Source organism: Dermacentor andersoni, chromosome 9, assembly GCF_023375885.2.
Source record: "Dermacentor andersoni chromosome 9, qqDerAnde1_hic_scaffold, whole genome shotgun sequence".
Lineage (NCBI taxonomy): Eukaryota > Metazoa > Arthropoda > Arachnida > Ixodida > Ixodidae > Dermacentor > Dermacentor andersoni.
Genome location: NC_092822.1, coordinates 38,957,508 through 38,980,252, shown reverse-complemented (window position 1 = coordinate 38,980,252; position 22,745 = coordinate 38,957,508). Strand labels below are relative to the sequence as shown.

The 22,745-nt window shown below is 44.6% G+C and overlaps 1 long non-coding RNA gene across 1 annotated transcript in view; it reads left to right on the top strand.

Moving 5' to 3' along the window:
* The first annotated feature begins 10,860 nt into the window (after positions 1-10,860).
* The window catches only part of LOC129383894 (uncharacterized), a 94,043-nt gene continuing 82,158 nt past the window's right edge, over positions 10,861-22,745 (top strand). Inside the window, exon 1 of the long non-coding RNA XR_008611719.2 lies at positions 10,861-10,992. This is a non-coding gene — a long non-coding RNA (uncharacterized lncRNA). The remainder of the gene's footprint in view (positions 10,993-22,745) is intronic.

Here is a 22,745-nt window from a genome sequence, read left to right as displayed (position 1 = left end):
GAAAGAATATGTCGGTGTCACCTGTATGTGTTCATTAATGGCTATGTTTTATCATTGAGCTGTTTCATCTCCTGAATAGCGCCACTGCTAAAGGTTTCCAGATTGCCCGGGCCCAGTAAACCTTTCAAAAAATTGCTTTTTGCCCAGGTATCAGTACCAGAAATGTCTGTTTCTTCTGCAACATAAAACTGAAATGAAATGCTATTTTCCCTCTCTTGGAGATACCCGGAGGATCGTTTACATCACGCGAAATTAGACCATCCTACTTAATTAATTTAATTAACTTCTAGAACATTATAACTAGATGAAAAGTGTCAATGAGAAAATTGTAGAGCTACATGAAAAACTCCCGGTACAGCTTTCTGTTGTTCAGCACGTGCTACGTGAAAGTGTTCTTCCGTGTGTGAAAGAATCTTGCGTGTGTGAAATAATCCTTGCTACCGAAGGATATTGATGTTTGTTAGCACATTGAACTACTGCAGCTATATCATATATATATATATATATATATATAACTATATATATTTGCGTGCCATGCGGCGGTCGGCTGTAAACGGCCTGAACAGCTGCATTACGTTGATTAGGTGTAGACCAGGTGTTTCTTTCATTATTTTTTTTCTCATTTAGGATTTACGAGAGAAAGTGGCTAGGAGGTAAGCGAACGTAGGCTTTATACCACGTGGCTGGGTTCCTAGATGCTTATATACTTGTGAGTATAGAGTAAAACTATAGTATATAGTAAAACTAGCAATAACTGGCCTTACATCGAGCCAGTCTGATCACTTAGTAAGTAGTGCCAGTGAACGTACGCGTTTTCGGCGTTGAAGAAAAGCTGTCGCTGAAGGTACGTCCGACACTGTCTCCAACATTTTAGAGGTACGTTATACGTATTCGGCATTGTCTTTATCGATGCGAGTGCGAGGTTTCTCTTTGCTATTTTCCAGGTTTCGACGTCACATACTTCACTAATAATCAATCAATATTTAAAAAACATCAATCAATTAACAGCTAAATATCCGTTTCCCTCACGCCGCCGACTATGCTGTGGGGCAGCGTGCCTGTTTCGTTGCAGCCCGCTCACACGGGAGTGTTTGTCACTGCAGTAACAACTGCCGCGTGTGCTTCCATGGCGGTGACGCACACTTGCTAAGGAATAATAACAACGCAATTCATATTTTTCGTCCCCGACCCCATACTATGACCATGCGTGATTATCGCAAGAAGAGCGGAATTACGCAATGAAGCTCCGCTACCTATCGACTAAGTGATTGGTGGAAATCCGAATCCGTTGCAGCATTTGGCATTTACAAAGATGTCAAAAGTCGAAACTGCAATAGACCAATTAACAAAATCCTTAACTACCCAAAGCAGACAAGCGCAACTCTTCTCCGTACCGTAAGTTCCGCTCAGTGTTATTCAAGTCCCCCGCACTTTTCGTTCGGAAACGAGCGTGAGTGACCTTCGGCGTACCGTATGCTTTTTCGCTCAGAGCAGTTCGTTCTTGACGCTTCTTCGGGAGACTGCTTTATTCAAACCCCTATGCAAATTACTCATCTAAACTTAAACGTTGGCAGCGTGAAATAAGGCGTCGTATAAGACATGGCTAATTCTTACGTTTAAAACCATTTTCAGCCTCGCCAGTAAAATGCACCCACACGCGACATTGATGCTGCAAGCGTCGTCTACATGAAGTACATTCTGCTGTATGGGAGGGGTTCTGCGCAAACTGGATCGAGAAGAGACGTACCGTAGCTCACACTGATGGTATTCAGTGGGTGCACCCAGGGCAAGGCTCGCTTTTCTAATGAAACACGCAGTGGCTGTTTGTGCTCAATGCGTTACGACTTACGCAACGCGAACAAGATTTTGCTTCTAGGAACGCCGAAATCCACAGAAATAATGTGACAGAAATCTGAAAAGTTTCCACTCAGTGCCTATTATGACAACCACAGAAGCTATTGCAAGTTGGCAGTTTTGTTAACGTTGCGGTAATACATCTGATTGCCACGCTGGGTACCCGGCTGCATACGAAATTACCGGATGCTTTGTTTTTTTGTACGACTTCATGGTGTGGCGGTTTGCCTTGCGACACGAAGTACTTTTCGCCACTTCCATCTGAGCAGCCAAGACGCCACAAAGCAGGTAGCACGCACTGCTACAAGCGCTGGTCCGCGGGGTGATGGTTTGATTAGGTTTCTTCCGCCACTATGAAGTGCGCTACAAAGCACGTGTAGAAACATCCCCGTAAAGTACGTATGAGCCGAGGGCGCATTAGGCTTGGCTGTCGAGCTGCAGTGAAGACGCTTCGGAAGCACTTCCGAAAAAAATGCTGAGAGAAAGAAAGAATTCAACTGACGAAAATAAAGTTATGTATAGATCCCACACACTGCAGGAATCGATATAAGCGAAGCTTTCCGGGCTGGCTGCTTTGGTTGACGATAGTTAGCGGTGATGTTGACGGGGAATCCTGAATTTCCTCAACTTTCAGTCGAACCCGACATCGGTGAGTTGATGTTAAACGTTACCTTGCGAGCACCACTGCTTTTTGTGTGCGTACAGAACGCACAATGACAGGTGTTTGCTTGAGGCATTGTTGTGCGCCATGTTTCATAACCTCAGAGGATATTCAGCATCGTCATTGCCTCACATGGCATCGTCGCAGAAGCATGAAACTTGAAATGGATCACGCGGCTGTACGTACCAAAACCATAATCGGATTATGAGGCACGATGTAGTGGCGGACCCCAGATTAATTTTGACACGGTGGTGTTCTTTAACGTGTTCTAACATCTAAGTGGACGTGCGTGTTCTATTTCGCCCCGGTCAAAAAGCAACTGTCGCCGACTTCATCAAATCCGCGACCTCAAGCGATGCCATAGCCACAAAGACACCGCGGCGGGCCCAGAAGTGTTGACCTGATGGGCGATCGCTACCGTATATATATATATATATATATATATATGTATATATATATATATATATATATATATATATATATATATATATATATATATATATATATATATATATATATATATATGTATATATATATATATAATGTGTGTGTAGACTCGCCTGAACCCGGCAGTGCGCTAGAATAATGCGGTTCTGCTTCTTCACGCCCTGAGCAAGTTGTCCGCTTGACATACCACCGTGGTGTTTGTTTTTGAGAAATAACAGAAACGTACAGTGCGGCACCTTGAACTTAAGTTTATCCAGTTTTCCTGGAACCCCTCTCGTGTTCTCACGTCTTCTTTTCGCTATCCCCCCTCCCACCCCTTTTGAATGGGAACGGCCTCCTCTCCCCCCTCCTCTCTAAAGTTCTACCTACGTCCCCTCTGGTCTCGCACCTTAGTAATAAGGTAAGCGCGGCAGTTTCTGGAATGATTGTTGCGGGGTCACGGATAATTCAGCAGTCAAGAGGGAATGGGATTGCGACCAGGGAGCTCCAGAGGGCATTGTGCACATTCGATGCGCTGAACTCCGAACAAGTTTCTGGCGTCGCCTTCTTTTTTCTGCCTCGCCCTTGTCATGCATGCAATGCTCGAGCCCAAACCCGACGTGGTGGGCCAGACTGCACCAGTGGGAAATTTGAAAGAAGAGGCAAATAAAGCTTCTCTTTGAATAAAGTTCTAATGTATTCTAGACGTTTCTAAGCAGTAACTGCCTTCGTGACAATCTCAATCACGAATGCCATGGCACTGCAGCTCCGCGATGACCTGAGAAAAAAATAATGAAAGAAACACCTGGTCTATACCTAATCAACGTGATGCAGCTGTTCAGGCCGTTTCCAGCCGACCGCCGCATGGCACGCAAATAATCGAGCAATTCGGAAAATGAGAAACAAGAATATTTATTATGAATTTGAGCAGTACGGGTATATCTTCAAGGGCAGCTGCTTCGAACTTCAGTGCACATGGTCACAGGCTACGTAATTGCAGCAGTCTGTCGTGAGCGGCACAGTGCTGACTGATCCAGCGGTGATCCCAGGCCTAGGCGCCGGCGATGCTACCAACACCGAGGCATCAACACGAAGGTCTCGGTTCTGAAGAGGCATTCCCGCAGGTGACCCTGAAGTTGTGCAAGCTTTCCGACGAACGGGCAGCCTAAGCCGGCATGCAAACAGCCCACCGGAAGTATATATATATATATATACATATATAGCTGCAGTTGTTCAATGCGCTCACAAACATCAATATCCTTCGGTAGCAAGTAATAACACTGTCGTGTTTCTTGAACGCAAATGTGAAAAAGTGCAGTGCAGAAATTGTAGTATGCTTCACGAAAAATACTGCATGGTTGGTTCATTCTATTACATTTATATTATTATTGGGTACCACATGGAAGCCCTGAATTGACGTGCGGGATTTGGGGACTTCTAATTTTTATAGTCGTGTATTTATGTATTTATTTAGTTATTGTTGCGCTGATATTATTTGCTGGGCTTGCAAGATATGTTGATCATAAAAGCGATGGCTGTAGAGTGGCAGCAGTACCTTGTTCCCATACCAATTGTGTAAAGGATTTTTCGTGGAAATTCTTTCGCGCATGCGCAGTGGCATTCTCTGAAGCACGGCAGAAAAAAAGAAGGAAACCTTCAACCTGAACACTCTTCATGTCCACTTGTTAGTCGTACTCGGTTTGGCCTACGATGGTTCCTGACGTTGACACGCCAGAAACTGGGCATGGCTATTGCTGTAAGCAAGTAAATACAGAAATAAAACTAGATAAGGACAATTAATAAGTCATACTGAATTACACGAAGCAATAGCTTACGGCTGTCACCCTAGTATTGCTCACCTTTCCCAACCCGCGTCTCGGCGTAAGAACAGTCATGTACGGTCTCGTAACTGACTAAATATTGCATCGCGTATCAGTTTAAAAATAAATTCAGGATTATTCACAGAGGCATATTTTAAGCACGATGTAAAATATTAATAAAACGTTCGACGTGTCGGGTTTGTAGGTTCTCTTGCCATCAAATGCAACGCTCCGTTTGTTTCCACCGATATTTCCCAGTGAATCTGGGTATTATCAGAAACATTATCGTTATTAACATTACTGCACAGAATCTAATTAAATCGATTCATTACGTCCCTTCTTTTCGTTACTTTAACTTTTCTTGGCTGCTACTGTTGTGCGCCTGGTTTTATTGGAGGGCGGCGACGCTTGCCTCTGCTGGTCACGTGGTAATGACTGTCGTGTAACAAAAAGTCTGAAATGTATATCGTGCGGCACTCATGTAATCAAATCTTTATAGCAGATGCGTGTGGCACCTGTTCAAGGTTGACGCGTCCTATTTGAGAACATTCATTTCTGCCGGTTCAAATACGTACGTAATATCCGGTGTGAGACAGCGCTGTTCTTCAATTTCTCGCATATTACTGAAGGACGTGGGAATTACTTGCGTGACAAGTCGTAGTGTTGTGGTGGCGATTTTATTAGTGCAAAATTTACTTTTATTTATTCACTGGAGGGGGGTCTCACGCTGCTAATATTCAGAGTATAATTTGAATCCCACACTGGCATAACGCTGCATTGTCTCCATTCAGCTGTTTCGCCTTTACGATACCACAATACCACAATGGCTCGCTTTCCCTTTCCTGATACCTGTGTATATGTGTATATGTGTTCAAAACAAATAATAATAATAATAATAATACCACAATGGTTCACACCCAATTACTCAGAGAGGGTTTGCTACTGCTAAATGCTATTCATTGATAACAATGCCTTTCCTGTTTCTACTGAAGTGGGGCATGGGCTACTTCAAGAGCAGGAAATTGTCGGAGTAATTGCAAATGCATTTGTGTTCATGCTTCCTTTTTGGTGGGGATAGGAAAGGGTAGGTGGACAGCATTTGAGGCAGAAATAGATGTAAACAGGAGGTTTTCTGTTGAAGAACAGCCTTTCGTACTTCTTGAAGTTAATACTGCTTGACGAGCGTCACTGTGAAGAGTGAAACGGGACGGGGCTAGAGTGTACCGCAATCGTGGAGGGGGGTGTTCTTCTAAGTCGTGCCTAAAGGACGCATTCCATGGACCACCACAGACAACCACCTACCGCACAAAACCCATCCACAATCATTCCAGAAACTGTAGCGCTTACCTTACTGGAAAAGTGCGAGTCCTAAGGGGGCGTAGATGGAACTTGAGAGAGCATGGGAGAGAAGAGGCCATTCCCATGCAAGGGGGTTGGGGGTGGGAGGAGATAGGCCAAAGGAGACGTGAGAAAGCAAGTAAACGCTACTACTACAACACGAGAGTGGTTCCGCGAAAACAGGATAAAGTTCGATTCAATGTGCGGTCTGCTACCTTTCTGCTATTTCTCAAAAATGAACACCACGGAACTATGTCCAACGGATGACTTACCCAGGGCGTGAAGAAGCAGAGCCGCATTGTGAAAGCACACTGCAGGATCTAGGCGACACTACGGTAGCGGTCGCACATCAAATCAACACTCCTGTGCCCGCAGCAGCTGCTTTGAGACTATGGCATGGCTAGAAATAATCTCGCGCGTATTCGCGAGACTCTTTCACAATCGGAAAAACACTTTCATGTAGCGCGTCCTAGCGACAGAAAGCTGCATCGGGAGTTTTTTCTGTTGCTCTGCAATTTTCTCATTGACACTTTTGATCTAGTTATAATATTCAATAAGTTGACTAAATTAATTAAGTAGAGTGGTCTAATTTGGCGTGATGGAAACGATCATCCGAGTATTTCCAAGAGATGGAAAATAGCATTTCATTTCAGTTTTATGTTGCAGAAAAAACAGACATTTCTGCTTGGGATAAGTGGGCAAAAAGCTATTTTTTGACAGTTTTACTGGGCCCAGACAACCTGAAAACTTTTAGCAGTGGCGATATTTAGGAGATGAAACAGATTGATGAAAAAACATAGCCATTAATGAACACATAGAGGAGACATGCACATATTTTTTCACAGATACCCACATATATACTGACACTCACATATATACCGATTTGACTTGAACAGCTCATAGATATTCCAACAGTAAAATTTTATAACATATCCATTCCCAACAATAATATAGGTTCGAACTTTAGTCGAGATTGAAAATAAAACCACTTGTGGATTCTGCATTGCATCCTGATAGTTAACAGTATTATAAGGCTTCATATTCCGGAAACATTCTTTAAACTGTTTCAAAGCCAAGCCCATGGTATGATGGTTGTACCTGTTTAAGACACTAGGTAAATTATGTTCAAGCGTTGGTGACTTGTAGTTCGTGCAGAAACGCGGTGTAAACCACAAGTCCGTCTTTCGCGTGCAGGTGTTACTTAGTGCGGGTTTTAATGACGCTGTGTGTGTGTGTGTGTGTAAGGAAATCGTGAAAAAAGCTAGCCGAAAGATAGAACGAGTGCAAAATACGGAAGTTGTACATGTGATGAGAGACCATAATCTTATAGGTCTGGAATGCAACGCCAGTGTGTGGTAAGTACGGAATGTTTGCAATGTATCGAACTGGTACCTTGGTTTGGTCCAGCTACATTTGCATATGTTTAGGGTGCGATCTTGTACGCGTTCCAATATAGAACGGAGGCGGTTCGTTCTTTACGTCACGAAATAGGCGGAATGTTCCGTTCCGTTCGTCCGATAGCAGACGACACGCAATGATTGACAGCAGATATCACGTCACAATTGACGTCGTGGCGTTCGGCACGGTTCAAATTGACGAATCGTATTTGGCTCGGTGGAACGAACTGGTTCCGTTCTATTTTGGAACGCGTACAAGATCGCACCCCTAATGCCTGGCTCAAGTTACGTGCAACACCATGCATTCGCCTCCGACGTGGCTGGTTCCACATTTTAGTGGCGTTCGAGATTGGACGAAAAAAAAAAAAAGAACATCGGAGTTTATAGCCTGCAGTGCAAAATTCGTGACGCTCAGACAACTGTACGTACGACGCTGTGTTGCGGCAAAGCGAGATTTAACTCTCCGCAGTGCGAATGCTTAGTTGTGTGACCGCTACGTGAAATCACGTATGCGACAAATTCGCCATCTTTAATGTCATTCGAGCTTGTGTTATTTAAAATATTTTTTTTTTCTCTGGGTGTTGAATACATGGTCGCAGGGAGATGGAAGTGACCGATGTTGCTTTCTGGGTCACTCTGATGCGAACCACCGTGGAATCTCTTTTCTCACAGGTTCTTTTCTTTTTGGATACCGAATTCCACCGATGGCGAACAGCAACCGTACATTTCGTCGCCAATCACTATATCAGAACCCGCGTCGCAGTCGTACACATTTCTGCAGCTTTTCTCTGCCACAAATGCCATATCCGACCAATAAATGACCCGTTGCCCGATATTGATCAATCTTCCTGGTCGAGAAAAAGAAGTGGCGATATAAGGATGTTAATCTCAACCCCAAAATGCTACAAAAATGTCTCATCAATTGCATGTATAATCGGTTGCTCCTGCTTACGTGTAAAAACTTTCGTAACGAGACCCGTAGCTCACTGGGTTGCGGTAGCGTATCATAGATCCAAAACAAAACAAAAGAATAAAAGGATTGTGTCCGCGTGTCTGAATCGTGCATATTTCTTCGTATACCTGCGCGGATCCACAGCTAGCCTATGGCTAAGGATACAGACGTTGTCGCATACCAGTCTTGTACATTGATCTGAATAAAGTTATTATTATTATTATTGTGTTATTACATAGCTTGGTGCCCTAGTGTCTCGGAGACGGAAGAGTAGCCCGATGGCGCATCTCGTGCATAGTCGGTTCGCGGGTCGTCAGTGTTGTACTCCTGCTTCTGCGGACGACACGCACCGGCACAAATTACCACGCAGATTACTCGTACGTTTCTCGTACCGGCATTCTGCGCCAAGATGCGCGAATATCTCGGCGCGAAATAGGTTGTTTGCAAGTCACCGTCAGGTTAGGCGCGCACGCGAGACGTGTCCTTGCTTGCGGGAAACTAACGCAATATGCGGGGCTATAGTTGGTGTTGATGCATTTAGTGAGACATAGATACTAGCGCTAACGAGACTAACGGGGAAACAGTTTGGGACAGGACAGAGCGCCAGTGCTGTTGTATTCAGCTGGTGGCCAAATGAACGGTTGTTTTCTTTTGTATTCAGTATGTGTTACACCTAATTTTTCTCATTTCTGCAGCACACCTATGACTGTCATGACACAGAATGCTGACATATAATAATAATAATAATCATAATAATAATAATAATAATAATAATAATAATAATAAAGAAAAGTATGGCGCCTTCGCTCAGGCAAGAGCTCGCCATATGGAACTGGAGGAAAACTGCAAAAACATGAACGCGATGGCCACAAAAAAAACAAAAAAAGATTGCGTGGTTCACGTTGGCCGTGTGTCTGTTTGACCTTGGAGAGGCATAGTCAAAACCTTCCCGAACAAATAGCAATACCTGGAAAACCTATTTGCACGCCGACTTTAGAAGCTGCTTCTTGGAGATTTCACTTCACAGCAAAATAATGTGCCTTTCCTTTACGATGCATCATGCTGTGGAACGGGTGCGATATGACCAGCTTTTCTTTATTCTGCACATAATATGTCGTATGAAGCCGCTTCGTTGTGCTACAACTTTACCTTCGTGCTTCCGGAATCTCGTGTCTTCGAGCTTTCACCATTGTCGTCGTGGTCGTCTTATGAAAATGCTTGCGCAGCCAAAGACTACAGTCGCGGTATAGGAAGCCAGTAAAACCTCTTGATAGCGCAATAAAAATACAGCTAATGAAACTCGAGTGGTAATATATATTTCAGTAATTGGCTATTACGGTTCCACTGTAATCGGTGTTCGCAAAATATCAAATCATTTCCAATAATATGTTCATAAATACAAACTAAACACCTAAATGATGCATATATGTTTGCAGCGAAAATACTCCTACGCAGATGAAGTATATGAAGGGGAAATACCCTGCCTTAATCCCTGCGTCCCAGCTGCCAACAATATTGGTTCTGAAGTGACTTTGATTCATGCATTTACCATTCACGTGCGAATTTCTTATGTAAAAAACCAAAGGCATTGCAGAGCCAAAGCTAGAAAGTATACGAACACAACACCCAAATGAAATGCGATTACACAAGTACTCGGTTGAAGGAGATGGGAAGACCGACATAAATGTAAGGAGGCTAGCAGAAGTCATTCCGGTTTACTACCCTACACGGAGGCCCTTATAGACGTTTTCATTGAGCGAGGAGGAAAGCGTGCGTGGCGAGCCTTTCTTCCTCTCTGACTTGTTCGATCCGGCGCGGCGCTGCTTGAAAGTATTGCTGTCGCGTGCTGCGGAACGATTTCGACATGCTTTAGATCGTACTTTGCGAAATTTACGCAGTGTCCGTTCCTATAGGATGGTCAGGGAAGCCTTTGGGTGCATCGGAAACTACAGTACGCGGAAATCTCTCTCGGGGGCGCAAAGATGTGACCCGAATTATCAGCCGCGGTGTGTGTATGTGTTGTAAACTATTTTGCGTATATCGGTTTTAATTCAACGAAGAGAACCGGTGTTTCTCAGCATTAAATGGTAAATCTGCTCACTATCTGATCGCTTGTCGTAGCCGAGCCCCGGAAAGAGAGTGCCAATCTCGGTTTCAAGGAGCATGCGCGCTCCAAGCTGTAGCCGGACATCCGAACGTATTTTTTGTTTATTTCTCTTTTTGTGGATTTTAAATCGCGTGAAGTAGTTGTCTTCGTGCATCCGTCAAGCTTATCTCCGCTCACCCTTGCCACTCGCTCAGCGATATAAATATTCGGATGGCGCTTGGTCATCTGCTTCGGCTGTCGTCCCAAGTATGAAGATGGGTAAGATAAGGCAGGCAAGCTCGATCGGGCGTGCAACGAACGCAAGACGCAGCAAAGGTCAACCAAGCATTAGACGACGGCGGCTGAACGAGGCATCACATGTGTTCCGCGGTTGTGCGGTGTTCCAACACCGGGAATTCCAGTTCTGCAATGATGTTCTGGTTTATTAACGACAGCTGGTAAGCACGAGTATTTCACTTTATTTTCTGAGCAGGTATTCATATTGCATGAGTAAACCAGTTCTGTGCAAACCTCAGTCAACTGAGGATTGCGCTGAACGCACGCTTGAGAGCAACGCAATACCACTGTGCAAACGCTCCGCCACATCTTTTTTTTTTTTTTTTTCATATTTCGCGGGCTTTCTTTGCAACCCGGAAAAAAAAGAGGACTACGTGAGACGTATGGAGGAGGAAACAACTCGATCGGTGGTTTCGGAAGGTGCTCTACAAATTTGCCTCTCTGCCGGCTGCGATGCGTCGTGGTGACCTCGACGTCCGAGTTGTGTTCTTGCTGTTACGAAGTGTGTTCGCAACATATAAATCGCCATCTATATGTACGATGCGTCGCGGCTGTGCTAGGCGTTAAAAGTGTTCGTTTTACGCATAGTGCGCGTGCTCAGAAGTCTGCGTAAGTGTTGCCGATCGCGTTTTCTTATGTAGTACCCCGACAGGGAAAGCCACCATCACACCGGCCTCCTCTGCTTCGTACATGTACTGTTTGTTTCAAAAGCTGTTACTGCACTTTTGAAGATGCTTCTGTCGGTGAGGGGAACTTAAGGAACGTCTTAAAAGTTACATACATCGAAACATGCAGCGCTGTCGTGAAATGCGGGCACGCCTGAGAGCGCTATTGTCATGAATCCAAATTTCGGGCCTGTGGACATTTGAAATTGAATGCACGCATTGGGGTACATATTCAGAAGGAGGTCCCATAGCACATCGCGGAAAGCGGACCTCCTCTTAAATATGAAGCGTAGATAAGTACAAAAAAATGGCAAGAAATAGCATTGAATTAGTTCTAACAATGAAAAAACTACAAATATGCACGGATAATATACACCATCAGAATATAAAGACAGTGAATAATGCAACTGCGCACGCAAACACGCCGCAGTAGCTTTGCGACTATGGCGTCGCTCGGGGTGGCGGATTTGATAAGCATGGCTGGCAGCCGCATTTCGTCAGGAGCGAAATAGAAAACGCAGTTCCACTTAGATTTTAGAACAAGTTAAAGAATACCACGGTGTCAAAATTAATCGGCAGGCCGCCAGTAAATCGTGCCTTATAATCCGATGATCGTTTTGACACGTACAGCCGCGTAATGCAAATCAAATTTATTACTTCTGCCACGATGTGATGTGTCATGTCAGGCAATGACAATGCTGTATACCCTCTGAGGTTACGAAACATGGCGCACAACAATGCCTCAAGCAGACAACTCTCACTGTGCGTTCTGCACGCACACAAAAAGCAGTGGTGTACTCAACGTAACGTTTAATATCAAATCACCCCTGTTGCGTTGTACTGAACGTTGAAGAAATTAGGCATTCCCCATCAACATCACCGCTAATTATTCGCCAATGAAGGTAACCAGAACAGAAAGCTTCGCTTACACCGATTCCCACAGTGCGTGGGATATACATAATTTCTTTTTAGTCAGTTGAATTGTTTTTTTCTCTCTGCATTTTTTCGGTAGTGTTTGTGACCCTGCCGTCGACAGCCACATTTAGTGGGCTCTCGGCTCTTGCGTACTTTATTGGGCTGTTTCTACACGTGCTTTGTAGCCCACTTCAGAGTGGCGGAAGAAACTTAATCAAACCATGACCGGATGGACCAGCGCTCGTAGCAGTGCGTGCTACCTGCTTTGTGGCGTCTTGACTTCTCAGATGTCAGTGGCGAAAAGTACTTCATCTCGCAAGGCAAACCATCACACCAAGAAAGTCGGCGAAAAAAACAAAACATCCAGTAATTTCGTATGCAGCCTGGGTACCCAGCGTGGCAATCAGATGTATTACCGCAGCGTTAACAAAACTGCCAACTTGCAATAGCTTCTGTGGTTGTCATAATAGGCACTGAGTGGAAACTTTTCACATTTCTGTCGCATGATTTCTGTGGATTTCGGCGTTCCTCGAAGCAAATTCTTGTGCGCGCTACGTAAGTCGTACTCTAACATTTATTGTAACGCAATGAGCACAAACCGCCACTGCATGTTTCATTAGAAAAGCGTGTCCTCACCTGGGTGCGCCCACTGAAAACCATAACAGTGAATTACCTTGCGTCTGTTCTTCCATACAGCATAATGTAGTTCATGTAGACGACGGTTGCAGCATCAATGTCGCGTGTGGGTGTATTTTACTGGCGAGGGTGACAATGGTTTTAAGCGAAAAATTACCCACGTCTTAAACAACGCCGTATTTCACGCTGCCAACATTTAGGTTTAGGTAGCAATTTGCCTAGCAATGTGATTAAAGCACTCTCCCGAGGAAGTGTCAATAACGAACTGCTCTGAGCGAAGGTGCAAACGGTACGACTAAGGTCACTCACGCTGGTTTCCGAACGGAAGGTGCCGGTGACTTGAATAACACTGAGCGGAACAACGGAGAAGAGTTGCGCTTGTCTGCTTTGGGTCGTTAAGGATTTTGTTAATTTGTGTATTGCAGTTTCGACTTTTGACATCTTTGTAAATGTCAAATGCTGCAACGGATTCGGATTTCCACCAATCACTTAGTCAATAGGTAGCGGAGCTTCATTGCATCATTCCGCTCTATTGTTGCGATAATCACGCGTTGTCATAGTATGGGGTCGGGGACGAAAAATATGAATTGCGTTGTTATTATTCCTAGGCAAGTGCGCGTCAACGCCATGGAAGCACACGCGGCAGTTGTTATTGCAGTGACAAACACTCCCGTGTGAGCGGGCTGCAACGAAACATGCACGCTGCCCTACAGTATAGCCGGTGACGCGAGGGAAAACGATATTTAGCTGTTAATATTGATTATTAGCGAAGTATGTGAAGTCGAAACCTGGAAAATAGCAAAGAGAAACCTCCCACTTGCATCGACAAAGACAATGCCGAATACGTCTAACGTACCTGTGAAATGTTGGAGACAGTGTCGGACGTACCTTTAGCTACAGCTTTTCTTTAACGGAGAAAACGCGTACGCTCACTGGCACTACTTATTAGGTCATCAGACTGGCTCGATGTAAGGCCAGTTATTGTTAGCTATACTATATGCTATAGTTATCAATATACCGACAAGTATATACCCATCTAGGAACCCAGCCACGTGGGATAAAGCCCACGTTCGCTAAACTCCTAGCCACTTTCTCTCGTAAATCCTAAATGCTCAAAAAATAATGAAAAAAAAAACACCTGGTCTATACCTAATCAACGTGATGCAGCTGTTCAGGCCGTTTCCAGCCGACCGCCGCATGGCACGCAAATAATCGAGCAATTCGGAAAATGAGAAGCAAGAATATTTATTATGAATTTGAGCAGTACAGGTATATCTTCAAAGGCAGCTGCTTCGAACTTCAGTGCACATGGTCACAGGCTACGTAATTGCAGCGCCCTCTCGTGAGCGGCACTGTGCTGACTGATCCAGCGGTGAACCCAGGCCTAGGCGCCGGCGATGCTACCAACACCGAGGCATCAACACGAAGGTCTCGGTTCTGATGAGGCATTGCCGCAGGTGACCCTGAAGTTTTCCAAGCTTTCCGACGAACGGGCAGCCTAAGCCGGCATGGAAACAGCGCACCGGAAGTTTCAGAAGATGCGGCACTGGGAAATCCAGAACCACGAGGTCGGTCTCCACAAAGGGTTGACTGTCCAGGGGACACGAGCCGTCACGGGGCCTGTCTTCGAAACTGTCGCCCTCCCGCCGAGCCGCATTTGTCCCACAATCAGAAATGTCGTCAAGGCAGCTATCACACAAGGTGTGACCGCAGGGAAGCAGCACAGTATCGGCCGCAACCACCGTGCATCTCACGCAGACGCGCACCCAGGACAACGGCTTCAGGAAGGTGATGGGTCGCTCGTTCACGAATGGGCAGTTGAACCCTTCCAGGGTGTAAGTGGTATCCGGGCGACCCTCGGAAGACCCGGATGGCTGCAACGGAGAGCCAGGTTGCCCGTGTCCGTAGCCTGAGTGGTCGCTCTCTCGAGCGGTCGTCGGATGGCTCGCTCGGCGATGGAAAGCTTCTCTGTTCATCTCTGCTGGTTGTCGGTGTCTGGGCGCCTGCCTGGTGTTAGACGAGTTTGAACAGGGTGCCTTTCACGATGCTGATGCTTGCAAGACGATCAGGGAATGATGGGCGTCTCACGGGCTTCGTCTGCGGCCAGGCGCAGGTCGTCAAGGTTGTTTGCGGCGAGGAAGTGCGTGGCGTCACGAAGATCCAACTCAGACGCGCTGAGAGCTGAGAAGAATGTTGCCGAGATGGGCACTGTGCCTTTTATAGCCTGGCAGGTGCGGCTTCCATTCTTGGTCGTGATTGGTGGCAAATTGCTGGTGAAGGGATTAAAGAATTCTCCAATCTCAGGACGTCTTTGTGGCGAGAGTGCGAGACATGCCGGCAGCAGAGAGAGACAGAGACTTTCACTCAAAAGGTCAAAGGAGGGGTGTATTTTTCCAGAGTAGGCAAAGAGGGATTTATTCATCAGCTCTCATCGCAAGTACACAAAGACGAAACAGAGACGCTCCCATTTCACGAAGATATTCCAACTCGCTCGATTCTCGGTACTTGGCGAAAAAGGAATACAAGCTATAAGTAAGTGGCCAGCCCGCGTCCGCATTCCTTTTTCACACTGCTCCCACCTGACAATAGAATAAGTCATTGACAGCTTTTCAGCCACGCTGCTTCGAGCCTAATGTCTTTAAAAGCATGGCTGCACATATTTTAGCTCGTTGCTATTGCTCCATATGGTGTAAGCGCTGACAGGTGTTCAAAGGCGGAAGGCATGTACGAACAGGAGGACTGACGAATTCTGTAATTCATAAAAACGAAGCGAGTAAGGCTCACCTATTTGAAATTGCCTTCATGTATGTATGTATGTATGTATGTCTGTATGTATGATATATATATATATATATACATATATATATATATATATATATATATATATATATATATATATATATATATATATATATATATATATATATATATATAGCTGCAGTAGTTCAATGTGCTAACAAACGTCAATATGCTTCGGTAGTAAGCAATAACAGTGTCGTGTTTCCTGTATACAAATGTGAAAAAGTGCAGTGCAGAAATTGTAATATGCTTCACGAAAAATACTGCAAGGGTGGTTCATTCTATTAAATTTATATTATTATTGGGTACCCCATGAAAACCCTGCATTGACGAGGTGCATTTGGGGACTTCTAATTTTTATAGTCGTCTATTTACGCATTTATTTAGTTATTGTTGCGCTGTTATTATTTGCTGGACTTGCAGGACATGTTGATCGTAAAAGCGATCGCTGTAGAGCGGCCGCAGTACCTTGTCCCCATACCAATTGTATAAAGAATTTTTCTTGGAAATTCTTTCGCGCATACGCAGTGGCTCTCTCTGAAGCACGGCAGAAAAAAAAAAGGAAATCGCGAACCTGAACACTCTTCATGCGCACTTGTTAGTTGTACTCGGTTTGGCCTACGATGGCTTCTCACGTTGACGCCCGAGAAACTGGGCATGGCTATCATGTAAGCAAGTAAATCCAGTAATGAAACTAGATAAGGACATGTAATAAGTCATACTGAATTACACGCTTACGGCTCCATGCTTACGGCTGTCACGCTAGCATTACACACCTTTCTGAACCCGCGTCTCTGCCTAACAACAATGATGTACAGTTTCATAACTGACTAAATATTCCATCGCGTATCAGTTTAAAAAATAAATTCAAAACTATGCACGGAGGCATCTTTGCAGCACGATGTAAAATATTGACAATACCATCGTCAGGTCGAGTTTGCAGGTTCTCTTCCCATCAAAAGCAACGCTCTGTTTGTTTCCATCGATATTTCCCAGCGAGTCTGGAGAATATCAGAAACATTAACGTTATTAACATTACTGTACATAATTTAACTAAATCCATTCACTACATCACTTTTTTTCGTTACTTTAACTTTTCTTGGCTGCTATTGTTGTGCGCCTGGTTTTATTGGAGGGCGGGGACGCTTGCCTCTGCTGGTCACGTGGTAATGACGGTCGTGAAATAAAAGTCTGAAATTTATATCGTGCGGCACTCATGTAATCAAATTTTTATAGCAGATGCGTGTGACAGATGTTCGAGGTTGACGCGTCCTATTTGAGAACATTCATTTCTGCCGTTTCGAATACGTAATATCCGGGGTGAGACAGCGCTGTTCTTCAATTTCTCGCATATTACTGAATGACGTGGTCATTACTTGCGTGACAAGTCGTAGTGTCGTGGTGGCGATTTTATTAGTGCAAAATTTACTTTTATTTATTCACTGGAGGGGGGTGTCACGTTGCTAATATTCAGAGTATAATTTGAACCACGCCCTGGCATAACGCTGCATTGTCTCCATTCAGCTGTTTCGCCTCTACGATACCACAATGGTTCACACCCAATTACTCAGAGAGGGTTTGCTACTGCTAAATGCTATTCATTGATAACAATGCCTTTCCTGTTTCTACTGAAGTGGGGCATGGCCTACTTCAAGAGCAGGAAATTGTCGGAGTAATTGCAAATGCATTTGTGTTCATGCTTCCTTTTTGGTGGGGAAAGGAAAGGGTAGATGGACAGCATTTGAGGCAGAAATAGATGTAAACAGGAGGTTTTCTCTTGAAAAACAGCCTTGCGTACTTCTTAAAGTTAATATTGCTCGACGAGCGTCACTGTGAAGAGTGAAACGGGAAGGGGCTAGAGTGTACCGCAATCGTGGAGGGGGGTGTTCTTCTAAGTTGTGCCTAAAGGACGTATTCCATAGACCACCACAGACAACCACCTACCGCACAAATATTTGCAAAGGGGGGTAGGGGGTACAGCGCTTTGCCCTCCTCCGTTTCGCTGAACTGTCGAAGCAGGATTTTCTGTGTCCGCCGGACTAAATGTGTAAACTTTACGGCGATAGTTTGCCACAAGTTATTTGTGTTGAAGGGCACTTACACCATCTGATCTGGATCAAGGTCAAATAATTATTTTGACCATTGAAACGCCGGGACACCATAGATAACGCTGCATATTTAAGTAAACGGCGCAGAAGAAAGCCATGAAAAAAGACGTGCTCATGCAAAGAAAATCTGCATTTGTGTCACGCTTTACGTGTATTTCGTGCGTGCAGCGCATATTGAATGGCTCTAAGGCAAATTATGCTTTCATACAGTAATTTACCAGCCAAATAAATAATCGTTAGGACGAGGTAACTTCTTTTTTTCCTTTAAAAGGTATGAATGCGAGCTAGTTAGTACGAATTCATTGAGAAAAGACAGCGCAAGATAAACACGGACAAAGGAGGAGACAGGGCGAGATTGATAACGAAATGATTTCCATGGGTGCAGAAAATAGCCGAGGACATTTCGACGAGTAACAGCCGATAGCAAGATCGCACGAGGCACCCATGTCTTGCCTGGGTTGCTGATGGCAACAGGTCGTGGCGGAACTGCTGGGTCGACGAACTCATGATTGAGATGGGGGGTATCACGAAGCCATTTATTGCATAGAAATATCTAGAATACTTTAGAACGCGATTCAAAGGGAAGCTTTATTTGCCTCTTCTTTCGAATTTCCCATTGGGGATGTCTGGCCCACCAGGTAGGGTTGGGGCTCAAAGAATTCCATGCACGACAGTGGCGTGGCAGAGAAGAGAGGCGATGCGTGAAACTACTTTTGACCTTACCGCGGTGAATGTGCACGATGCCCCCTCGAGCTAACTGGTCGTCAACACATCCCCCTCTTGACAGCTGTAATTATCCGTGACCCCTCCACAATCATTCCAGAAAATGTAGCGCTTACCTTACTGGAAAAGTGCGAGTCCTAAGGGGGCGTAGATGAAACTTGAGAGAGTATGGGGGAGAAGAGGCTATTCACGTGCAAGGGGTTGGGGGTGGGAGGGGATAGGCAAAAGGAGACGTGAGAAAGCAAGGAAACGCTACTACTACAACACGAGAGGGGTTCCGGGAAAACTGGATAAACTTCGGTTCAAGATGCGGTCCGGTACTTTCTGCTTTTTCTCAGAAAGAAACACCACGAAATTATGTGAAGCGGACAACTTAGGCAGGGCGTGAAGAAGCCGAGCCGCATTGTTAAAGCGCACTGCAGGGTCTAAACGACACTACGGTAGCGGTCGCACATCAAATAAACACTTCTGCGCCCGCAGCAGTTGCTTTGAGACTATGGCATGGCTTGAAAGAATCTCGCGTGTATTCGCGAGACTCTTTCACAATCGGAGAAACACTTTCATGTAGCGCGTGCTAGCGACAGAAAGCTGCATCGGGAGTTTTTTCTGTTGCTTTGCAATTTTCTCATTGACACTTTTCATCTAGTTATAATATTCGATAAGTTGATTAAATCAATTAAGCAGAATGGTCTAATTTGGCGTGACGTAAACGATCATCCGAGTATTTCCAAGACACGGAAAATAGCATTTCATTTCTTTTATACTGCAGGAAAAACAGACATTTCTGGTTGGGATACCTGGGCAAAAAGGTATTTTTTGACAGCTTTACTGGGCCCAGACAACATGAAAGCTTTTAGCAGTGGCGATATTTAGGAGATGAAACAGATTGATGAAAAAACATAGCCATTAATGAACACATAGAGGTGACATGCACATATTCTTTCACAGATACCCACATATATACTGACACTCACATATATACCGATTTGCCTTCAACAGCTCATAGATATACCAACAGTAAAAGTTTATAACATATTCATTCCCAACAATAATATAGGTTCGTACTTTAGTCGAGATTGAATATAGTACCACTTGCTCAGTCTGCATTGCATCCTGATAGTTAACAGTATTATAAGACTATACATGTTTCGGAAATATTCTTTAAGCTGTTCCAAAGTAAAGCCCATGGTAAGGTTGTACCTGTTTAAGATACTAGGTAAATTATGTTCAAGGGTTTGTAACTTGTAGTTCGTGCGGAAACGTGGCGTAAACCACAAGTCCCTGTTTCGCAGGCATATGTTACTTAGTGCGGGTTTTAATGACGCTGTGTGTGTGTAAGGAAATCGTGAAAGGAGCTCGCCGAAAAATAAAACGAGCGCAGAATACGAAAGTTGTACATGTGAGGAGAGGCCGTTTTCTTATAGGTCTGGAATGCATGGCCAGTGTGTGGTGAGTACGGAATGTCTGCAATGGGTATCGAACTGTTACCTTGGTTCGGTCTAGCTACATTTGCATATGTTTAATGCCTGGCTCAGGTCACGTGAAACACCACGTGTTAGTCTCCGACGTGTCTGGTGCCGCGCATCAGTGGCGTTTGATATTAGACGAAAAAAAAAAAAAGAGAACATCGGCGTTTGTAGCTTGCATTTTAAAATCCGTTACGCTCAGACCACTCTACGTACAACGCTGTGGTGCGGCAAAGCTATGCTTAGCTCTCCGCAGTGCGAATGCTTTACTGTGTGACCACTACGGGAAATCACGTATATGCGACAAATTTGCGATCTTTAATGTCGAACGCGTTGTTTTCCTAAAAAAGTTTGTGCTTTTTTTCTCTGGGCGTTGAATACACGGCCGCAGGCTCGTGGAAGTGACCGATGTTGCTTTCTGTGCCGCTCTGGGCGAACTGCTCTGGAATCTGATCTTTTCTTACAGAGTTCTTTTTTTTTGTACCGAATTCGACCGATGGCGAACAGCAACCGCACATCTCGTCTCCAATCACTGTATCAGAACGCACGGCGCCGTGGTACACGTTTCTACAGTTCTTTTTTCTGCCACAAATGCCACATTCGGGCATTAAAGAGTCATTGCCCGATATTAATCGATCTTCCTGGTCGAAAAAAGAAAAAGAAAACACGAGTATAAGGTTGTCGATCTCAACAGTAACGTGTGACAAAAATGTCTCATCAATTGCATGTATAATCGGTTGCTCCTGCTTACGTGTAAAAACTTTCGTAACGAGACCCGTGGCTCACTGTGTTGCGGTAGCGTATTATAGATCCAAAACAAAACAAAAGAAAAAAAAGGATGGTGTCCGTGTCTGAATCATGCATATTTCTTCGTATAACTGCGCGGATCCACAGCTAGCCTATGGCTAAGGATACAGACGTTGTCGCATACCAGTCTTGCACATTGATCTGAATAAAGTTGTTATTATTATTATTGTATTATTATATAGCTTGGTGCCCTAGTGTCTCGGAGACGAGACTGTAGCCCGATGTCGCATCTCGTGCATAGTCGGTTTGCGGGTCGTCGACGTTGTACACTTGCTTCTGTGGGAGAGAACGGCGCGCGGACAACACAGATCAGCATAAATTACCATGCAGATTACTCGTACGTTTGTCGTACCGGCATCCTGCGCCAACGTGCGCGAATATAGCTTGTTTACAAGTCACATCAGGTTAGGCGCGCACGCGACACGTGTCCTTGCTTGCGGGAAACTAACGCAAAAAGTAGGGCTAGTTGGTGTTGATGCACTTGCTCAGACATAGTTACTAGCGCTAACAAGGCTAACGGAAACAAAAAGTTGAGACAGGACAGAGCACTAGCGCTCTGTCCTGTCCCAATTTTCTTTTTTCCATTAGTCTTGTTAGCGCTAGGTAACTTTGTCTCAGCTTGCAGATATCTTTTTTCGCTGAATTTGGTGACAATAAACGCTTGGTGAATATAAAAAGCAAAAACCAAAATAATAAAAAGGAATGAGGCACTAAGCGTCCGGTTCATCGCTGCCTTTGTTATAGGCTCTTGCTGATATCGGGAACGAGCGAAATAATAAATGCATAGATGCGTTTACATCATCCATCTCCTGACATCATCAGAGATAATGGCTACACAGACAAAAAAAAAAGAATGATTTTGAAAGTGTATCCTTGTACCAACTGTATATTACTACAACATATCCTTCCAAACGAATGATCATTTACGTTCTTTACTCTTTCTTCTGATTTATTAATGCTTTCAGGACACATGAGTGCAGAAATTCGAAAGACCGCATTTCTAGCACTACCTAGACTTCCACATTTATTGAAGCAATATTTTATTGTGTGTACTGTAATGGTCTTCTGTCGCTATTTGTATGCAAACGAGCTACATTGTGTTGAGGGGGGGGGGTCTTTTGAGTCGTGCCTACAGGACGCATTCAATAGACAACCACAGACAACCACCTACCGCAAAAAAATTTATAACAGCGGGGGCACAGCGCTGTGTCCTCCTCCGCTTCCCTGAACTGTCGAAGCATGATTTTCTGTGACCCTCCGACTACGTGTGTAAAATTTACGGCGACAGCTTTCCACAAGTACTTTGTGTTGAAGGGCACCTACAACATCCGATCTGGATCCATCTAAAAGAATTATTATCACCATTGAAACGCAGCAACAGCATAGCTAACGTTGTATCGCTAAGTCAACGGCGCAGAAGAAAGCCATGAAAAAAACAGCTTATGCAAAGGAAATCCGCGTTTGTGTCAAGCTTTACATATTAAATATCTCTAAGGCAAATATCCTTTCATACAGTAATTTACCAGCTAAATAAATAATCGTTAGGATGAAGTAACTTCCTTTATCGCCTCGGAGCGTTGCATACATGACTTGGACGACGCCGAGAGGAAAGGCGACGCGAGAAACTTGCTTGCGACCCACCGCGTGGAATGTGCACAATGACCTCTGGAGATAAGCGGTCGTCAAGGCGTCACCCCCTTGACAGCTGTAATTATCCGTGACCCCTCCTAAACCATTGTAGAAAGTGAAGCGCTTATCTTATTACTAATGTGCGAGTCGAGATAGGACTTTAACC